The sequence below is a fragment of the Dasypus novemcinctus genome, chromosome 4 (genome assembly GCF_030445035.2).
Source record: "Dasypus novemcinctus isolate mDasNov1 chromosome 4, mDasNov1.1.hap2, whole genome shotgun sequence".
In the NCBI taxonomy this organism is placed as follows: domain Eukaryota; kingdom Metazoa; phylum Chordata; class Mammalia; order Cingulata; family Dasypodidae; genus Dasypus; species Dasypus novemcinctus.
Genome location: NC_080676.1, coordinates 17387622 through 17406866, shown reverse-complemented (window position 1 = coordinate 17406866; position 19245 = coordinate 17387622).

Genomic DNA, 19245 nt, shown 5'->3' with positions numbered 1-19245 from the left:
TCTGAGTCAATATATAACACTAGGCCAAGTTCATAAATACAATCATCAGTATCAGGGCCTGGCATAAATGGTTTGTCTTCCTTCACTAGGTACTTCCCATGTACTCAGGGGATTCTTTCCATTCTATTAGAGAATGTAGCAGGACTCCCCAGGCTGGGAATTCAATATTCTTTTGGTTATTGTGAGGGTCTCCACCAATTAAGACAATGCCCATGAACATTTGAACCTATTCATTTGTCTAACAGGAGTGTCCCAGGTACACCCCTGCCACACATCCCCCCATCACCAACACCCTGCACCAGTGAGCCTTCCCTGCCACAGTTATGACCCTTCTGTGATACAAAACCTCTACAAAAATGAAGCCAACAAAATAACCAAATAAAATTAATAAGAAAGTGAAAGAATAATAGTTTTAAAAATAACAAATAAACTGCAAGAAATTTAAATATTGATATAACATCAAACTCTTTTAGACATTGGTCTTTCATCACTGTGAGATTTATCTTGTATGTACAGTAATGATTTCTTACATATATTCACCCAGTGTCTTATCTTTTCCATTTTGTCTTCAGAGAAGCCTTAGTTTTCAGTAAAGTCATATAGAAACTATAGGGGATTCCAATAAGCCCACATCCTACCCCTTTTCTACTCTTACCTATTAATAACATTTTATATATGGATGGTACATTTGTTACAAATGATTGACAAATATTGAAACCTTGATACTAACTATGGGCAATAGTTTACATTATGATTTGCAGCTTGGATGGTACACCTTTACAGACTTTGGTAAAACTTAAAATGCCCTGTATCCATTATTGCAAGATCATGCAGAACAATTCTAATGCCCTATGTTCTATCTATTCTATTCTTTCCCCTTCTCCTTGGCACTTAAAGGAACCACTAAGTTTTAATTTTTGAAGAATAAGATTCATAGTTACTTGCAGTAATATTGAGGGGTTGGCATATCAGTCTGTTTTCCTTTATTACGCACTGCCTATGTTCTTGGGGGATTCTTGTCCTTCTAATTGAGAACATAGCAGGACTCCTGGGATGGAAGTGTAATATTTTCTTGTTTTTTTTATCTGGGTCTCCACTCATAGAGATATCAAGAATAACACTTAAATATTCCACAGAAGCATGCCCCAGGTGTGCTTTATCCCATATATCCGTCCACACCTGATGCCTTACACCAGTAACCCTTCCCTGCCCTATTTGCCAAAAGAACATCTAGTTTTAACCACAGACCAGCAAATCCCCAGAGTGCACCTGCTCCTTCCTCCAACCTCCCCCCAGTTCCATGAATAGTCCAACACAAACCCCCTACACCCTACTTCCCTTCACAGACTAGCACCACTGACCCCAATCACATTGCTGCACCACTCCAGTGTCCATCTACTGCCCAACCACACCTTTCTACCTTATCATAGATTTTGCCCATACAGGCATTGACTCACCACCCTCTACTCCCTTTCTGTCTCCTGTAAACCTCTCTTCCAGACTATATTCTGTGAGTCTGCTCAATTTGCTTAAGTCATATCAGTGAGGTCATGTAATATTTGTCCTTCAGTGTCTGTTTTACTTCATGTAACAAGGTCTTCAAGATTCATCTATGTTATCCCATGTGTTAATACTGCATTTCCTCTTTCAGCTGAGTAATATTTAATTGTATACATATATATATACCACAGTTTGTTTATCCATTTACCTGTTGGTGCACATATGTATTGCTTCCAACTTTTGGCAATAATGAATAATGACACTATGAACATTGGTGAGCATATATGTTTGTGTTCCTGTTTTCTATTCTTCTGGGCATATACCCAGCAGTAAGATTGCTGGATCATATGGCAGTTCTATAGTTAGCTTCCTGAAGAACTTCCAAACAGTACTCCACAATGGCTGCACCACTGAATGTCTTGTCCACTCCCATCGTATTCCACACTGCTTTGCTTCTGATCAAAGAACCCACTTCACAGCAAATCATGTGCAAATCAAAGGTACATGCTCATGGAATTTGCTGGTCTTACTATGTTCCTCATCATCCTGAAGCAGTTGGATTGATAGAACAGTCGAATGTGTTTTGAAGATACAATTACAATGCCGGTAAGGCTCAATAACTTGCAGGGCTAGGGCAGTGTTCTCTAGGAGGCTCTCAATGCTCTAATGAGCATCCACACTTTGGTGCTGCTTCTCCCATAGCCAGGATTCATGGGTCCAGGAATCAAAGTGTGGAAATGGGAGTGCCACCAACTTCTCACTATTACCCCTCATCATCCACTTGGAAAATTTTTGCTTCCTATTCCTACAACCTTAAGTTCTGCTGTTCCGCAGGTCTTAATTCCAAATGAGGAGTGCTTCCACCAGGGAAAACAACAATGATTTCACTGAACTGGAAATTAAGACTGCCACCTAGTCAGTTTGGGTTCCTCATACCACTGAATTAACAGACAAAGAAAGGAATTACTGTACTGGGTGAGGTGAGTGATCCTGACTATCAGAGGGAACTAGGACTGCACCTACACAATGGAGGTAAAGAAGAGTTTTCCTGGAATACAGTAAATCCACTAGTGTGTCTGTTGGTACTACCATCCCCTATGATTAAAGTCAATGGAAAATTGCAACAACTTAATACATGTGGGACTAACAATGGCGCAGAATTTTTAGGAATGAAGATTTGGGTCACCCCAGCAGGCAAAGAAATACCATCAGCTGAGGTACTTGCCGAAGGTAAAGAGAACATAGAACAAGTAGTGGAAGAAAGTAGTGATAAATATGAACTTTGACCACACAGCCAGTTATAGAAACAAGAACTGTAATGGTCATGAATATTTCTTCCTTCATTTGTTGTATGTTTTTTTTCTGTATATGTACATGAAATGAATATCTTTGTTTTCTTACTTATCCACTCCCTTATCATATGACATAATTTGTATTAATTTCATGACATAGTACTTAAGGATGTCAATGTGGCAATTTGAGATTATCTTATGAATCCCAAAAAAGGAAAGTTTATATTTGTAAACTAACCTATTCCTTTGGTTGTGATACTCATTGATTGCATTAATTTTGGTTGAGAGCCCTTTGATTAGATTAATTAACAAGATCACTTTATGGATCAATGAGGTATGACTCAGGCTGAGTCTCTGCCCCCTTTCTAGATCTGATATAAGTGGACTCAGGCAGACACATATAAAGAGAGCTGTTCAATTTCTTTATCTTGCTTTGTGACAGAAAGGAGAGGCTCAAGCATCTGAGGTCCCTGGGAGAGATGAGGCATTTGCTTGATAGCTTACAGCTGAACTTGGGATGAACCCAAATAGCCGAGACTGAACAAGGCCTGGAAAGAAACGAGCCCTGTGCTAGAAAAGAAAGGACTACAGGATCATTTAAGATGAAGCCCCAGAGGACTGGGCCCATGGAGCAACTCAAGAGGAAAGGGTCTACCTGGAGGGTAAGGCTGAAACCTGGACAGAGATTGGAGGCCATCTTGGTTCACCATGTAGTGACATGCCAGGATCAACAGTAGGTGACTTTGGTGAGAAAACATCTCTGATAGTGCCTGGGTTTGGACTTTTTGTGGCCTTGGTACTATAAGTTTTTACCCCAAATAAATACCCTTTATAAAAGCCAACAGATTTCTGGTACTTTGCATTGACAGCCCTTTGACAAACTAAAACAGTGAATATTACCCCAGGACTTGCACCCTATTTTGGAGGGGTTTAGTGTGTTTCCATTTGTGTGCAGGACAGATGAGGATTGTTAGGCAGAAATATATATGTGTGTGTGTTATTATTTTTATTTAGAGACTAAGTGTTGCGACGGTTCGCTCGGTCGGTAGAGGTGGGGTCTGGCTGCGGACGAGGGGTCGGTCCCACTTGGGACGAGGGGTCAGTCCCACTCGGGACGAGGGGTCAGTCCTGCTCGGGACGAGGGGTCGGTCCGGCAGCAGACGAGGGGTCGGTCTCACAGGGGTTGCGCGGTTCGGCTGACGGGGTCGCCCGGCGAAGCCGGCGGCGAGGGGGTCGCCCGGAGAAGCAGGCAACGAACTGGGGACAAGGGAGGCCAGGCCCTTGTCGGGGGCTCTCAGGACTGGAGGGCGCACGGCAGAAGAACTACCGCGCAGACAAGGTAAACACGCAAGTCCACTTTACTGAGGGAGAGGCAACAGTTTTATAGGGGCTGGGGAAGGCTGATTGGTCGAAGCCACGCCCTGTTCTGATTGGTTGCCGGCGAAAGGTCAGTGGGCGGTACTGGACGGGGGAGGGGTGGTGGTTAGGGATTGGCTGTCGCTGTTGCTGGGGGAAGGGGCAGGGTTTAGGGATTGGTGGCTGCTGTTGCTGGGGTGGAGGGCAGACTTGAGTTTCCCGCCCACGCCTGGCTGTTGCTGCTGTTGGGGGGGAGGGAAAAGGGCAGACTGGAGTTTTCCGCCCACGCCTGGCCGTTGCTGCTGTCGGGGGAGGGGAAAAGGGCGGGCTGGATTTTTCCGCCCACACCTGGCTGTTGCTGCTGTCGGGGGAGGGGAAAAGGGCAGACTGGAATTTTCTGCCCTAGGGAGAAGGAAGAAGAAGGGTGCCGCCCCACAAGGCATCGGGTGGCGCCATCTGGGAGGAGGGGCAGCCGCGGAAGCATGGCTGCCGAGAAGGGGAGACCCGAGGGCACTCTGCGCCCATGCCGAGCTTCCTTCAGGGGTGGCGGTGAGTCCGACCAGCCACCCTATTATGGGGGCAGCGGAATTAGGCCTACCGCGGCCGCTCCCCTGCCAGGCCAGCAAACCACACTTCAGCCCGAGGGGTGACCGCATTTCCCCCTTCTTTTCAAATAAGGGCCAGGATGGCAGCAGCAACAAGTAGCCGAGGCCCAAGAGGCAGTAAGCAATGAGGGAAGCGGGGCTGAAGAGGGAGGTGAGTATGACGGGGATACAAATGTACAATTTGGGGGGCAGTATCTTGCCGTTGCAAGCAAGGGTGGCCAATGTCCAATTCTTGTTGATCTCGGTGGCTATAAGATCCATCTGTTGTTAAAAGTCCAGGATGACAGCGCGTTGCAGGTAGTTGATCTCTCCTTGGCAGCGAAGACATTGTAGGAGAGGATTACCTTTTCCTGCCAGAGGCTTACTGTCCAATTAAAAGGCTGATGGCTGGGGTTGGTGAGTGCAATGGGGAGTGTGAGGAAAAGAAGGGTGACGGTTTTGGACAAGAGGAGGCTTGGTGAAGTCATTATGGGAGGAAGATAAGGAGTAAAGCATAAAAGAGGATAATAAACAGAAAGGTGATGGAGAGTAGAATTCGTTGGCCGAGGTTCCAATCTTCTGGTGCGGTAGCAGCTAGACAGATGGCGGAAAATATTATCAAGAAAGCAAAGGTTATGAGGAAGAAATAAAGTATTAAAGGCTGTGGGGGAAGTGAGAAGATCATTTAGAGGAGAGGGTTGAGAATGGTATGTTTAAGACAGAAGCTTTGTGGTTTGTAGGAGACTGCTTTATAAATGAAGGAGAATGAGGGCAGTAAATATAGTAACGATAGATAGGAAGATGACAGTGAGGAGGAGTCTTTGTTTAAGGTTCCAATCGTCCGGCGCAACAGTGGCTAGGCCGATAGCGAGGGGTGTTGCTAAATAGACAATGGCTGCAAAGACAAAACCATTTTTTGTTTCCTTAAGAATAACTTTTCTTTAAATACTTAGTAGCATGCAATATTAGAAACCGTTTCCTAAAAGCAAGTTGGCAGGGGAGCTTGGTTGCTGTTAATCTTTCCTGTTATAAAATTACCTTTTATTATTATTATCATCAATTTAGTTTTATATATATATATTTAAGAATGACCTTTTGGAATTAGCCATTTAAGTGTGGTTTAAGGTGATGTGTTGGCTGCCAAGTTGACAAGGGATGGACTGTGATGATTAGGCTAATGTGTGAACTTGGCCAGGTAATGGTGGCCCGTTGTTTGGTCAAGCAAGGACAGGGCTAATTGTAATACAAGGGCATTTCATGGATTTTAATCATGGGTGAGTTGATTACATAGATGACTGCTTACATCTATAACCAATTGAGGAGATTTCCATCAGCAATGACTGATATCTCATCCAATCAGTTGAAGGCCTTAATAGGAGAAGTAATTTCAGCATTCAAGTAGAGAATTGGCATCTCTAAGTTTAAGTGCTGTTATGCAGCAATAAATAAAAGAAATAGATTTTTCATACCAGAATTGGAGTGATAATGCTATACCCCCAAACCTAAAACATGCAGGACTGACTTTGGAATGAGGCAGTGGGTGGAAGTCAGTAGGAATTTTGGACAAGTGTTACTAAATCATAGAGGGTCACAAAGAAATGGTTATCAGGATGCTGATGTCCTTCATGGAGGCTATTAGTGAGGGTTAAATGAAAGTGAGGAATATGTGATTGAAGAACTAGAAAGGGACCCCTATTTTATGTAGTGACACATTTTATCACCACTGTTACAGTAAGAAATGTTGAAAATAGAAAATTTACCTAACAAACTAGACAATTTGGCTAAGGAAATATCCATTCAGAGTGTTAATAGTCCTTGAAATTCCTTTTAGCTGCCTATAGGTAAAAGATGAGAAGAGAGATGTAAGCTCAAGACAGAATTTTTAAATGTAATGGAGGCCAAACTTGCTGGTTTTAAAGATAAAACTGTTGCTCACTCCCAATATCTTTTTCAGGGTAAACACAGCCAGTTAAGATATGGCCCTGGGCAGAGATCAAATCCAGGGAGCTGTCAGAAAATCATGGTCTATATATGAATCCAAAGGTGTGACTTCAAAACCCTTTGTAAAAATTTCAAAAAGAAAGTAGTGCCTTAAGAATCAAGTCCCCATAAGAATCTTAGGGGCGTGCTTCATAGATACTCTTTAATAAGCAATAGGGCTTTTAAGAATTTTAAGTGTGCTCTGAGGATTTTCATGTCTTTGGTTAAAACCACAATGGTGGGAATGTTCTTTTGGAAAATATGGAAGGAAAGGGTTACTGGTGTAGAGCATCAGGTATGGGAGGATATGTGGATAAGGTACATTGGGGGCAAGCCCCTGTGGAATATGTAAGTGTTATTCTTGTCAAATGTGTTATTTCAGTGGGTGGAGACTTACAAAATAAACAAGAAAATATTAAACTCCCATCCTAGGAGTACTGCTATATTCTCAATTAGAGGAACAAGAATCTCTTGAGAATATAGGCAGTGCCTAATAAAAGGAAACAGACCAATATGTAAAACTTCAATATTACTGCAAGTAACTATGAATCTTATTCTTCAAAAATTGAAACTTAGTGGTTACCATAGGTTCTGAAGGGAGGAGGAGGAAAGAATAAAATAGATGGAAAGTCTAATGATGTCATTAGAATTGTTCTGCATGTTCTTGCAATGGTGGGTACAGGCCATTTGAAATTTTGCCAAAATGTGTAAAAGCATATGGTGTAAAATATAAACCATAATGTAAACCATTGACCATGATTAGAAGCAATGCTTCAATATTTGTACATCAATTTTAACAAATGTACTATCCACAAGTAAAACATTATTAATAAGGGAGAGTGGAAAGGGAGAGAATGTTGAGTATATGGGAATTCCCTATAGTTTCTATGTGATTTTTCTGATAACTAAGGCGTCTATGAAGATAAAACGGAAAAAAATAAGACACTGGGGGAATATATAGAAGAAATCATTATTGTACATACAAGATAAGTCTCACAGTGATGAAAGACACAATGACTAGAAAAGTTTGATGTTATTTCAATATTTAAATTTCTTGCAGTTTATTTATTTTTAAAACTATTTTTTCATTTTCTTATTAATTTTATTTGGCTATTTTGTTGACTTCATTTTTGGAGAGGTTTTATATCACAGAAGTATTATAACTGTGGCAAGGTAGGCTCACTGGTGTGGGGTGTTGGTGATGGGGGGATGTATCTGGGACATGCCTGTAAGGCAAATGAATAGGTTCAAGTGTTCATGGAGTATTGTCTCAATTGGTGGAGACCCTCACAATAACCAAAAGAATATTGAATTCCCAGTCCGGGGAGTCCTGCTACATTCTCTAATAGAATGGAAAGAATCCCCTGAGTACATGGGCAGTACCTAGTGAAGGAAGATAAACCATTATGCCAGGCCCTTGATACTGATGATTGTATTTATGAACTTAGCCTAGTGTTATATATTGACTCAGAGTTATCTCCTGAAAGCCTCCTTGTTGTTCAAATGTGTCGTCTCTCTAAGTCGAACTCAGCATATAAATGTACTCCCTTTCCTCAATGTGGGACATGACTCCTGGGAATGAACCTCCCTGACACCTTGGGATTATACCAAATGTCAATTAGCAAGGCATCTGGAAAAAGAACTTGACCAAAAGGGAGAAACACTAAATACAAATGAGCTTTTATGGCTAAGAGATTTCAAAGTGAGTCAGTAGTTCATTCCAGAAATTACACATATGCACATTTCAGTAGGATCTCATTGACTGCCAAAGTAAACAGTGCCTCAAACAGCAGGACTTCTGAGGGCTCTAGAGACATTTAGACACTATAAGCAGGACAGAAAATCTCAGGAATTTGACACTCTGTCACTAGGCCTTACTCTGGAATTTATGTTCCCTGGTGTATGAGACTTTGACTCATTTAAATAGTTTCCCTGCATATGGCTCTTTTGCCCCTTTTATTTGAACCTATAATTAGCACTATACTTGTTAAATATATGTCCCCGATACTTAAATCTTTGGTCTGTTCATATGACAGTTTATTCCTGAGTCTCAGCAGAGTTGCTACACCTACTCAGTTCACTAGACTCACACAGGACAACTAACATGGAAATGATGATGGACAATGCCCATCCTAAGGTGCAGAGATAGCCTGCAAGTGCAAGCAAGATAGTTCCATCCATCTGCCCCATGGAATCTAGGCCCCTCTCAAGTAGGAACAGAGTGGGCATCACCATCCCAAAACCATCAAGACTGGGAAATGAACAATAGACTAAATAGACTTATATTATTCTATTATAGACTTATTGTTATTCTAACAATGGAAGAACTTTCATCATTGATACAAAGGTAGTGACCACCAGAGGTTTGGAGGGCATGGAGAGGGAAGAATAGGTGCAACTTGGGGCATTTTCTTGACATTGGAATTGTCCTGCATGATATTGCAATGATGAATACAGGCCATTATATATTTTGTCATAACCTATAAAATTTTGTGGGGCATAGTGTAAACTCTAATATAAACCATAGTCCATGGTTAGTATAATAGCAATGCTTCAAAATGTGTCATTAATTGTAACAAATGTACCACACTAATGAAGGTCATTGTTGATATGGGAAACTGTGGGAGGAAGAGAGGGTGAGGCATATGGGAACCCCTTATACTTTTATGTAACATTTAAAAGTGAAAATAAAAAATTTTAAAACTATATTAGTTTATTAATTACTATAAAAAAGTACATTAGTATAAAGGTATCATTGTCACTCTACCGTTAGACATTTCCACATCCACTTTTCCCTACATTTATTAGACATCCATTCTTATTATCTGTGGATTAATTTCTAAGCCGATGTGGGTATGTGTGTATTTAGCTGCATAGATGCAAATCTATATTACTAAAACTATGTAATAATAATAGAAATTTTTATTGAGTTCTTTTCTCCATAATTTCTTGTATCTCATATTATTCTCTTTTACATAGTAATTTTTAATGTTCATAGAATATATTGTGGCAGATTGAATTACATCCCCTATTTATACTTGTTCTTAATTTGTATTCCTGGGGATGTGAACCCATTGTAGATAGGGTCTCTTGAAGATTTTATTTTAGGTAAGGTGGTGCCAACTGAACATGGGTGGGTGTTAATACAGATTTCTGGAGAGGAAGAAACACAGAAGCTAGAGTGAGAGAAAGACAGGAAGGAGAAGCAGGAAAGTCAGTGGGAAACCAGAAGCAAATTAGAAGACATTGCCCCTGTGATGCGAGGCAGTAATGCAAGCTAAGGAACCTCAAGGATTGCCCACGAGCAAGTAACAGAATGTTACGGACTTTGGGAAGAAAACATTGCCTTTTGAGTCCTTGATTTTGGACTTATCCTAGTCTCAAAAATATGAACCAATAAATTACCCTTGTTAAACAAAACATTGTATGATATTTATCACAGAAACCTGGCAAACTAAGACAAATAGCCCCTTTTCTGTAAAAGAAAATTTAAAGAAGACAATCAATAAGTCCACAGATGGTAGTTTTGAAAGAAGCATTATTTGCAGGGAAGCAAAACCTGTTTTCAGACTATGTGTATATTCAAGTTAGAACAGTGACCCTTCCATGATGAAAGTGTTCCAGTGTAACAATCCTGCCATGAGGCTACAGACCAATCACCTTGTGGAATGATGCCACACCAGGGACCGAGTATGGGTTTCTGTTACTGGAAGATTAAGCACTCAACAGTGGTTATAGCCAGGTTGGCCTTGGTGAGATGTCCATGTTGCTGAGCCCATGTATAACCTCCCTACCTCCCACCATAGCTGCTTTGTTCATGAGCCCATTGGGCAATGACAGGAGTTACTGGGGAAAGGGGCTTACTGCTATCCACAGAATGGATCATCTTATCCACTTGATTTTATTAAAATCTTCCTCTGCTGAAGTCACCCTCCAGTGAGAATTCACATGAGACTCAAATATTTTCATGGTTTTTTGCCCAATTAGAAAGGTCTATCCACATACCTCTTTCCCAGACCTCTTTGTTACCAATTTTCCAATCATGTTTCTTCCAAGTCCCTGAGCAGCCAGCCAAAGCATTGGCAACAGCCCATGAATCAGTGCTCAAATGCACCTTAGGCCATTTCTCTTTCTAAGCAAAATAACCAGGTGCACTGCTTAAAGTTCTGTCCACTGGAAGAATTTCCCCTCACCACTGTCCTTCAGGGATATCTCAGAAAGTGTCTTCAGTGCTGCTGTTGTCCACTTTCTGGAGGTACCTGCATTTCATGCAGCAACATCTCTAAACCAGGACTGAGTTTTCTCTTCCTCAGCTAACTGATTGTAAGGAACTCTCCCCAGCTATGGGCTGGGAAGGGAATGGTAATGGGCAGGAGTGCTGACCATGGTCATTTGGTCCACTTCCTCATGTAATTTTCTTGTGCCTCCGGGACCTGCTCAAGCCCTATCATATATATACTACTTCCACTTTATGAAGAAATGCTGCTGTGCATGCCCATGTTTGTGGTTTGGTGTGTCATACAATGTCCAGCTAATGATAGGCAACTCAGGTCTCATGGTAACTTGGTGCTCCATGGTTAAGTATTCAGTCTCTATTAATTTCTGCAATCCAACCAGGAATCCAGTATTGCTTTTGATTTACTGTTTTGCTAGGTAGGGGCAGTTCTAGTGGTTTCCACTTGGCCTTTCCTACCATAATAGCCCCCACTCCACAAGTCAGGGATGCAATGTGGAGATGCTGCTAGTTGCTGAATATGTCTATTCCAATTATGCATTAGGGAGCTGGGGAAATAACCACAGAACCAAGGAACCACTGGACCTATTGTGAGATAGATGGACATGAGTTAAAACTCTATTGGTCACCTGACCTCCGTAAGCCCCTACTCTGACTGGTAGACCAGTGACATCTCATGTTTCCTGGAATTAATGTTATTTCTGAGCCAGTATCTAATAATCCCTGAAATGTCTGATCATTTCCTTTTCCTCCATGCATGATTACCCTGGTAAAAGACCTTAGGTTTCTTTGGGGAAAGCTGGGAGGAAGATTAATTGTATTCACTTTTGCCACTGTAAAAGGATCTTTCCCCCTAGGCGGACCTAGCCTTCCTCTCATTCAATGGGCTCTGGATCTGTAAACTGTCTCATGACTGGGAACTGATTAAGGGGCCATGACTGTTTTTCTGTAATTCAAGTTAGGGTTTTGTTCATTCAAACTAGAACTCTTGTGCTTATACATAACAAGAAGGAATTTAGTAGAAGTCCCATCTATTTTACTTCTAGGTACCCCATGATCTATTAGCTGATGCAACTCAGAATCTTTTGATTTCTGCTTTGCATCCCCCTTCATTGTGGTAGCTAGGCTCACCATGTCTTTGGTTATTAAGTGCTACTACTTAGCTTCTGCCAGCCAAGATCTGGTCATCCACATAGTGTTTAAGGATCCTAGTTCTATGACATCAGTTCCCACCATAATGTCTGACACAAGCTCACAGAGCTCTTCAAGGAAGACAGAATTAATCTCACAAATGTATTCCTCACAGTCCTAAAAGGTGTGTCCTCTGGACATTCCTGGGGTGGGTGGACAGGTCATAAGTGGTGAATCCATTCTAGCATTCCAATCTCTCCAAGCCTTTGGATTCCCTCATCTATAGTACACCAGGGTAATGCTGCATCATGAAGTCATGCATTGATAGCCATCTTTTGGTCCATGTTTGAGCCAGCAACCCAAACAAACCATTAGAGCCCTCTCTAACCCCTCAAACTATAACATTGAATCCAGAACCTCTGCTTAGTGGGCCAATATCAATAAATTCATTCTGATCAAACTTTATATTTCTTCCACCATTATTCCACACCCTTAATTTCCATTCCCACACATATTTCCCTGATTTTTGTCTATATAAATTGGAAAAGTCATGCACTTCTTTTGGAGTATAGCATAACTTTCTCATGGGTCACACTTTATAATTCACCTTTAGGGGCTTGTTGTGACTTTACTCTAGTTATAGGTCTGGGAAAGAAGGGTGGTGGGGGCAGGTAAGGAGAAACATTAGAAGTGTCTTGTAAGCATCCCCTTGAATTTTCCTCTGTTGAGAAAGGATTAATCTTGTCAGGTGAGGGTTGGAGGTCAGACTTCTCAGACAAGATGGAAAATGATGATTGTCTCTTCAGGGGGGGAGATTGGGACTCCTTGGGGCAGGTTGGAGGTTAGATGAAGCAGGCTTGACTTTGGGTGGTCTTCTCCTCAGGATAGGGAGGAGGCCAGATGGCTGTCTATTCAGGGCAGATCATTACAGCTTTATCTGTCAAAGTCTCAGCAGAAGTTAGGGTTTCAGTGTCTCCGCTGCCATCATCATCAACCCTTGAGTCTCCATCTTAATTCTCAGGGTCCCACTCCTTTCCAATCAATGCTCCCACTTTAAAAGTAGACAACCTAACCTGCAAGGTTGAGATTTTAGTTTCCATTGTAACTCTGCTACTCAAGCAATGAGAGTCTGAGTCTGGTTTTCAGAGATCTCAAGTTTGTGGATGCATGAAACAAGATTTTCTTTCAGAGCACACATAAAAACATTCACATAATTCATGTGGTACTTAAGAGGCAAATTTGAAGACTTATCCCTTTCTTTTGTAACTGTATCCAGAATTTTTAGAACAGCCAGCCAACATCATTGTACCTTTTCACTCCATAAAACTGTTAAGGTGTTAAAAACACTCTTGCCCAGATCCTTGTCTCTTATAAGCATGGAAGTAGTAAATCCAATGGTGATATTTGTGTATCTCTATTGCCAACTCATGCCATGGACTATCAGTGATCTTTTGGTTAATGGAACCAAAGTTATTAGTTCCCCTGAATCTAATCAGAGTAGATATCCAATTGCAAAAATCCTAGAACCAATTCATAAATCCCATTTTTAAGATTCTGTTTCTCAAAAATCATTCCTGGTACCAGGCTATAAAATTAGGGTTCTCTATGGAATCAGAACCAATAGGACATATCTGTAAATAGTATGAGATTTTATAAAATTGCCTCACATAACCGTGGGGGTGCACAAATCCAAATTCTGTAGGATAGGCTGCAATCCAGGAACTCCAATGAAGGTCCTTATTGAGTTTCCCAGAAGATTCTGACTGTCTGAACTAGAGATGCAAATTCTCTACTTGAATGCTGAAATGATTTCTTCCTTCAAAGTCTTCAACTGATTGAATGAGATATCATTCACTGCTGATGGCAAACTCCTCAGTTGATTATAGATTGTAACCAGCCATCTATGCAATCAACCACTGATGATTAAACTCCATTGTGGCAGTTTAATATTATTTATGAATTCCAAAAAAAAAGATATAGATTATATTTGTAAACTGGTCTGTTCCTCTCGGTGTGATAACCCTTTGAATGCATTAGATTCAGCTGAGACATCTGATTAAATCACATTAAGATCAGGGCATTGATTCAACTTTGTCATTAGAGTGTGACTCAGCATTGAGTCCTAGTCCCCTTGTTGAGCTGATAAAACAGACTCTCACATGGAAATAAACACACAGACAAGATACAGAGGATCCTGTGGCCCAGGAAGAGAGATGAGCCTAATAGTTTACAGTTGACCTTGTGAAGAAAACAGAGCAGCTGAGCCCAGAAAGAAACAAGTGCCAGAGAAAGTGCCAGCCCTATGTCAGCCTACAGGTGAGACTGGAAGAACCTGGGACCATGGAGCCTTAAGAGGAAAGAGGAAGGCTCAACCCTTGCAGACATTACCTGCCATCTTGCTTCAATACATGGCAACAGACTTTGGATGAGGAAGTACCTCTTATGGTACTTTGAGTTGGACTCTTTAGGCCCTTGTAACTGTAAGCTTCTTCCCCCAAATAAATGCCCTTTATAAAAGCCAACAGATTTCTGGTACTTTGCATCAGTACCTCTTTGACTAATATATCCATGAAATGCCTTTGTATCACAATGATCCCAGTTCTTCCTTGACCAAATGACTGGGTAACAATTACCTGGCTATGTTGACACATTGGCCTAACCATCAAGGGTAGTTTTATGTAAAGATCACCCCTTCATGTATTTCTTTTTACTGTGGGCTGAAAGAGCTGTCTCCAGCTCTATCTCTGTGCTGTCTACAGTATGAGGGACTCAGGGTATCCTGACTTTTTACTTCTTGATTCAGGGACCCTGAAAGACAGAACCAGGAAGAAATTTCCAACTAGGCATTGGTAGTTACACAAAACTATTTTTGCTGCTTCATGGCAGGCACAAATACCTGCTCAGTTTCAAGGGGAGTTACAAGGTTCTAGAAGAGCATGTGAAACTGGAAATACTGTTGAAGTCATGCTGGAAAATATAATCTACCACAGGATCCATTCTTGGCCCAACACACTTTTTACCAGATCTCCAAATTCTAAGTCCAGTTTTTGAAGAAACAATAAATATTTCTCTTTATATTCTTTAAATATTTCCTTTTAAACCTATGGGCTATTGTCTTTTCCTTCTTTTAAATCTTACTGTCTTTATTACCTTTTTCTTCGTTCTTTTACTTTTCAACATCATCTCATGGACTAACTTCCATTCCATTATTTTCCTCAGATCCAGAAAATTTTTAGACTTATGAAAATGCACATCAAAAGGTGAAACAATGATATAAGTATTTTCATAATAAAGAGAAATATTTTATCTGTGTCTGAATATAGTATACTGTCTATTGTATTGTAAGTTGCTGTTTGATCAAACCGTAATAATTGATTGAACGGTTACCATCTCCTTGACATCGGTATGAAATTCCCTTAGGAAAATAAAATGAAATATGTATTATTTTATTAAACAGATAAATAAATAATTAAGAATCATAAGCATTTTGATATTAATTTGTACTTAGTAGAAATTAAATTAAAGGGCAGAAGGAGTGAAAGTACAGTAAGTAGTTTTCTTATTCAGGTAGTAGAATTATATATATGTGGATTCTCTATTTAAAAGCATAAGATTAAATGGATATGAATAAGCAGTTCAAAGAATACACATGGCTAGGAAAAGAATGTATATCATATATCATATATATTATATATCATATATCAAAGATATCAAATTTATAATAGAGGAATAGAAGTAGAACAAAAATATTATTACTTTTTGCCTATCGATTTAGAAACATTTTAAAAATTAATATTATTCAGTAGGCAAATTGATGAGAAATAGTGGATCATCATATACTGGAAGTACTAACTGGCACAGATTTAGGGAGAGAAGGTTAGTAACCATAAAAAATTTAATATGCATCATATGTAATTTTAAAATAACATTTCATTTATACATATACTATAAACATAAGCAGAGCATTATACAATGACTTAAAAAATAAATGTATATGCATATAAGGACTCTTGAAAACATATTTAGAGTTGTAAAACTTTAGGTATAGAGTAAACCAAATTATGTAAAAATGTCCATATACTTAGTTTGCATATAAAATGGATATATATAGCACATATGCAAATATATATTTGTGACAGTTTAAGGTTTACTTATGAATCCCAAAAATAAGCTTAATTTTGAATTAATCCATCCCTGTGGGTGTGACACGCTTTTGATTGGACTACATCATTGAGGAATGAGACAGCTTGAGTCTCTGCCTTCTTGCTGGGTATTATACAAACAGAGACACAGAGAGACACACACAGAGAAAAAGGGAAGATGCCGTATTGATCCTGCTATGTTACAGAGGACTTAAGGGTCACTAGCAGCCAAAGACTAAACATAAAGCCTCCTAAAAGGCTGAAAGAAGTCCCTTGGCAGAACAGAACCATAGCTGACTGGTGAAAAAGCATCTCCCCTGGTGTCTTGGTTTGGGCATTTCATGGTTTCATAAATGTAAACTTTTACCTCAGATAAACTCCCTTTATAAAACCCAACACATTTCTGGTAATTTTCATTGGCAGCCCTTTGTCAAACTAACACAGAAATTGGTACCAGGAGAGTGGAGCTTGCACTGCTTGCAATTACCAAAAATGTTGGAATGACTTTATAAATGGGTAAGGGGTATTTTTTGGAGATGTTGTGATTTGCTTGCAAAAAAAAAGGCCTATATTATTTTGAAGAGATTTTTGGTAGGAATATGAACTCCACTGTTATTTCTGATGAGGCCTCAAAATGGAATGATGAAATTATTAGAAATTGGAATAAGGTGATCCATGTTTCAAGTGGCAAAATGTTGCATTTTGTCAAATGCATTTTCTGTGTGATTTTTCTTTTTTGATTTATTAATGTGTTGTATTACACTGATTGATTTTCTTATGTTCAATCACCTTTGCACGCCTGGTATAAAACCCACTTGATCCTGATGAGTAATTCTTTTAATATGTTGTTGGATTCAATTAGCAGTATTTTATTGAGGATTTTTGCATCCATAGTCATTATGGAAATGGATCTGTCATTTCCTTCTTTCATAATATATTTATCTAGCTTTGGTATTAGGGTAATATTGGCTTCATAGAAGGAATTTGGTATCAGTCCTTCTTGTTCAATTTTTGGAATAAAGAGTAAGATAGGTATTAAAACTTCTTTGAATGTTTGGTAAAACTTACCTATGGAACCACCCGTTCCTGTGCTTTTCATTTTGGGGAATTGCTTGATGACTGTTTTAATCTCTTTACTTGTGATTGGTTTGCCAAGGTCTTCTATTTCTTCTAGGGTCAGTGTAGGTTGTTTGCACATCCCTGGGAATTTTTCCATTTCATCTTCATTGTCTAGTTTATTGCTGTACAGTTGTTCGTAGTATCCTCTTATGATTTCTTTTACTTCTGTGAGGTGAGTAATAATGTCCCTATTTTCGTTTTTTATTTCATTTATTTGCATCTTCTCTCTTCTTTTTTCTTTGTCCATCTACTTAAGGGTTTGTCGATTTTGTTAATTTTCTCAAAGAACCAACTTTTTTTTGTTAATTCTCCCAACTTTTTTTGTTGTTCTTGTTCTTAATTTTATTTATTTCTGCTCTGCTCTTTGTTATTTCCTTCCTTCTACATGCTTTGGGATTAGTTTGCTGTTCTTTTTCTGTTTCCTCTGGCTGTTTAGTTGGTCACTGATTTTTAGTTCTTCTTTTTAAATGTAAGCTTTGAGGACTATATAATTCCTTATCAGTACTGACTTTGCTGCATCCCATAGATTCTGATATGTTTTGTTTTCATTTTCATTTTTCTTGAGATATTTACTGGTTTCTTTGGAAATTTTTCCTTTGACCCACTGATTATTTAAGGCTCTGTTGTTTAATCTCCATGTATTTGTGAATTTTCCCTCTTTCTGCCACTTTTGATTCCCAACTTTATTCCATTATGATCCAAAAAAGTGCTATGTACAATGTTGGTCTTGTTGATTTTATTGAAATCTGTTTGTAACCCAAACTATGGTCTATCCTGGAGAAAGATCCATGAGCACTTGAGAAGAATGTATATCCTGCTGTTTTGGGGTACAACGTTCGATGTAGTCAGGCTCTCTCTTTCTTTATCGATCCTCTGCCCAGATGTTCTATCCAATGCTGAGGGTGGAGTATTGATGTTTCCAACTACTACTGTAGAGACATCTATTTCTCCATTAGTTTATATACATAATAATTGAAGTATAACACTCATTACATTAATATACATAAACTTTAAGTGTATAGTAAAAGTTGTGAACATACGAAATAAACATGCATAAAATAATATTATACAGGGGTCCCATACATCACCTCTCCACTAACACCTTGCATTGTTAGGAAACATTTGCTACAAACTATGCAAGAGCATCATCACAATATTACTGCTACCTATAGTCCATATCTTACATTTGGTGTATTTTCCCCCCAACTCACCCTATTATGTTTTTATATGTATTTTTATTACAGATGTCATGAACTTACTAAATAATCATGCACATGTGTAGAATTTCCATACAACACCCCTTCACCAACACACCACACAAAGGTAGACTATTAGTTACAGATTATGAGATAATATCATCAGAATATTACCACAACCATGGTCCATAGTGTGTACATTTGGCACACTTTTTCCATACCTCCCATTATCAATACAGTATTCTCTTTGGCATTGATGCAAGAATTTTACAGTACTACTGTTAACCACAGTCCATAGGACATAACAATTGTATTTTTCCCATGCTTCTCCACATTTCCACCACCCTGCAATAGTAAATACATCCTATCTAGCTCACAGAAGGACACTCTTGCATCTGTGCCATCAACCACAATTCACACCCACATCTGTGTTCACTGTGTTATTCAGTTCCTAGATTATTCTCTATCTTCCCTTCAAATGACATTTACATCCCTAAACTATCCTTTTAAGTCACAATCCCATTTATAAATCAGCTACTACTTACTATAAAGTGTTACCATCAATTCTATCCATTATCACACATTTACAATCAAGTTAGTTAAAAATTCTACATACATTAAGCATCAGTTATTCTTCTCAGCCCTCTTCTTATCTCCTAATAACCTAATCTAGGTTTTGACTCCATGCATTTTTTCTTTCTTTTTAGCTCA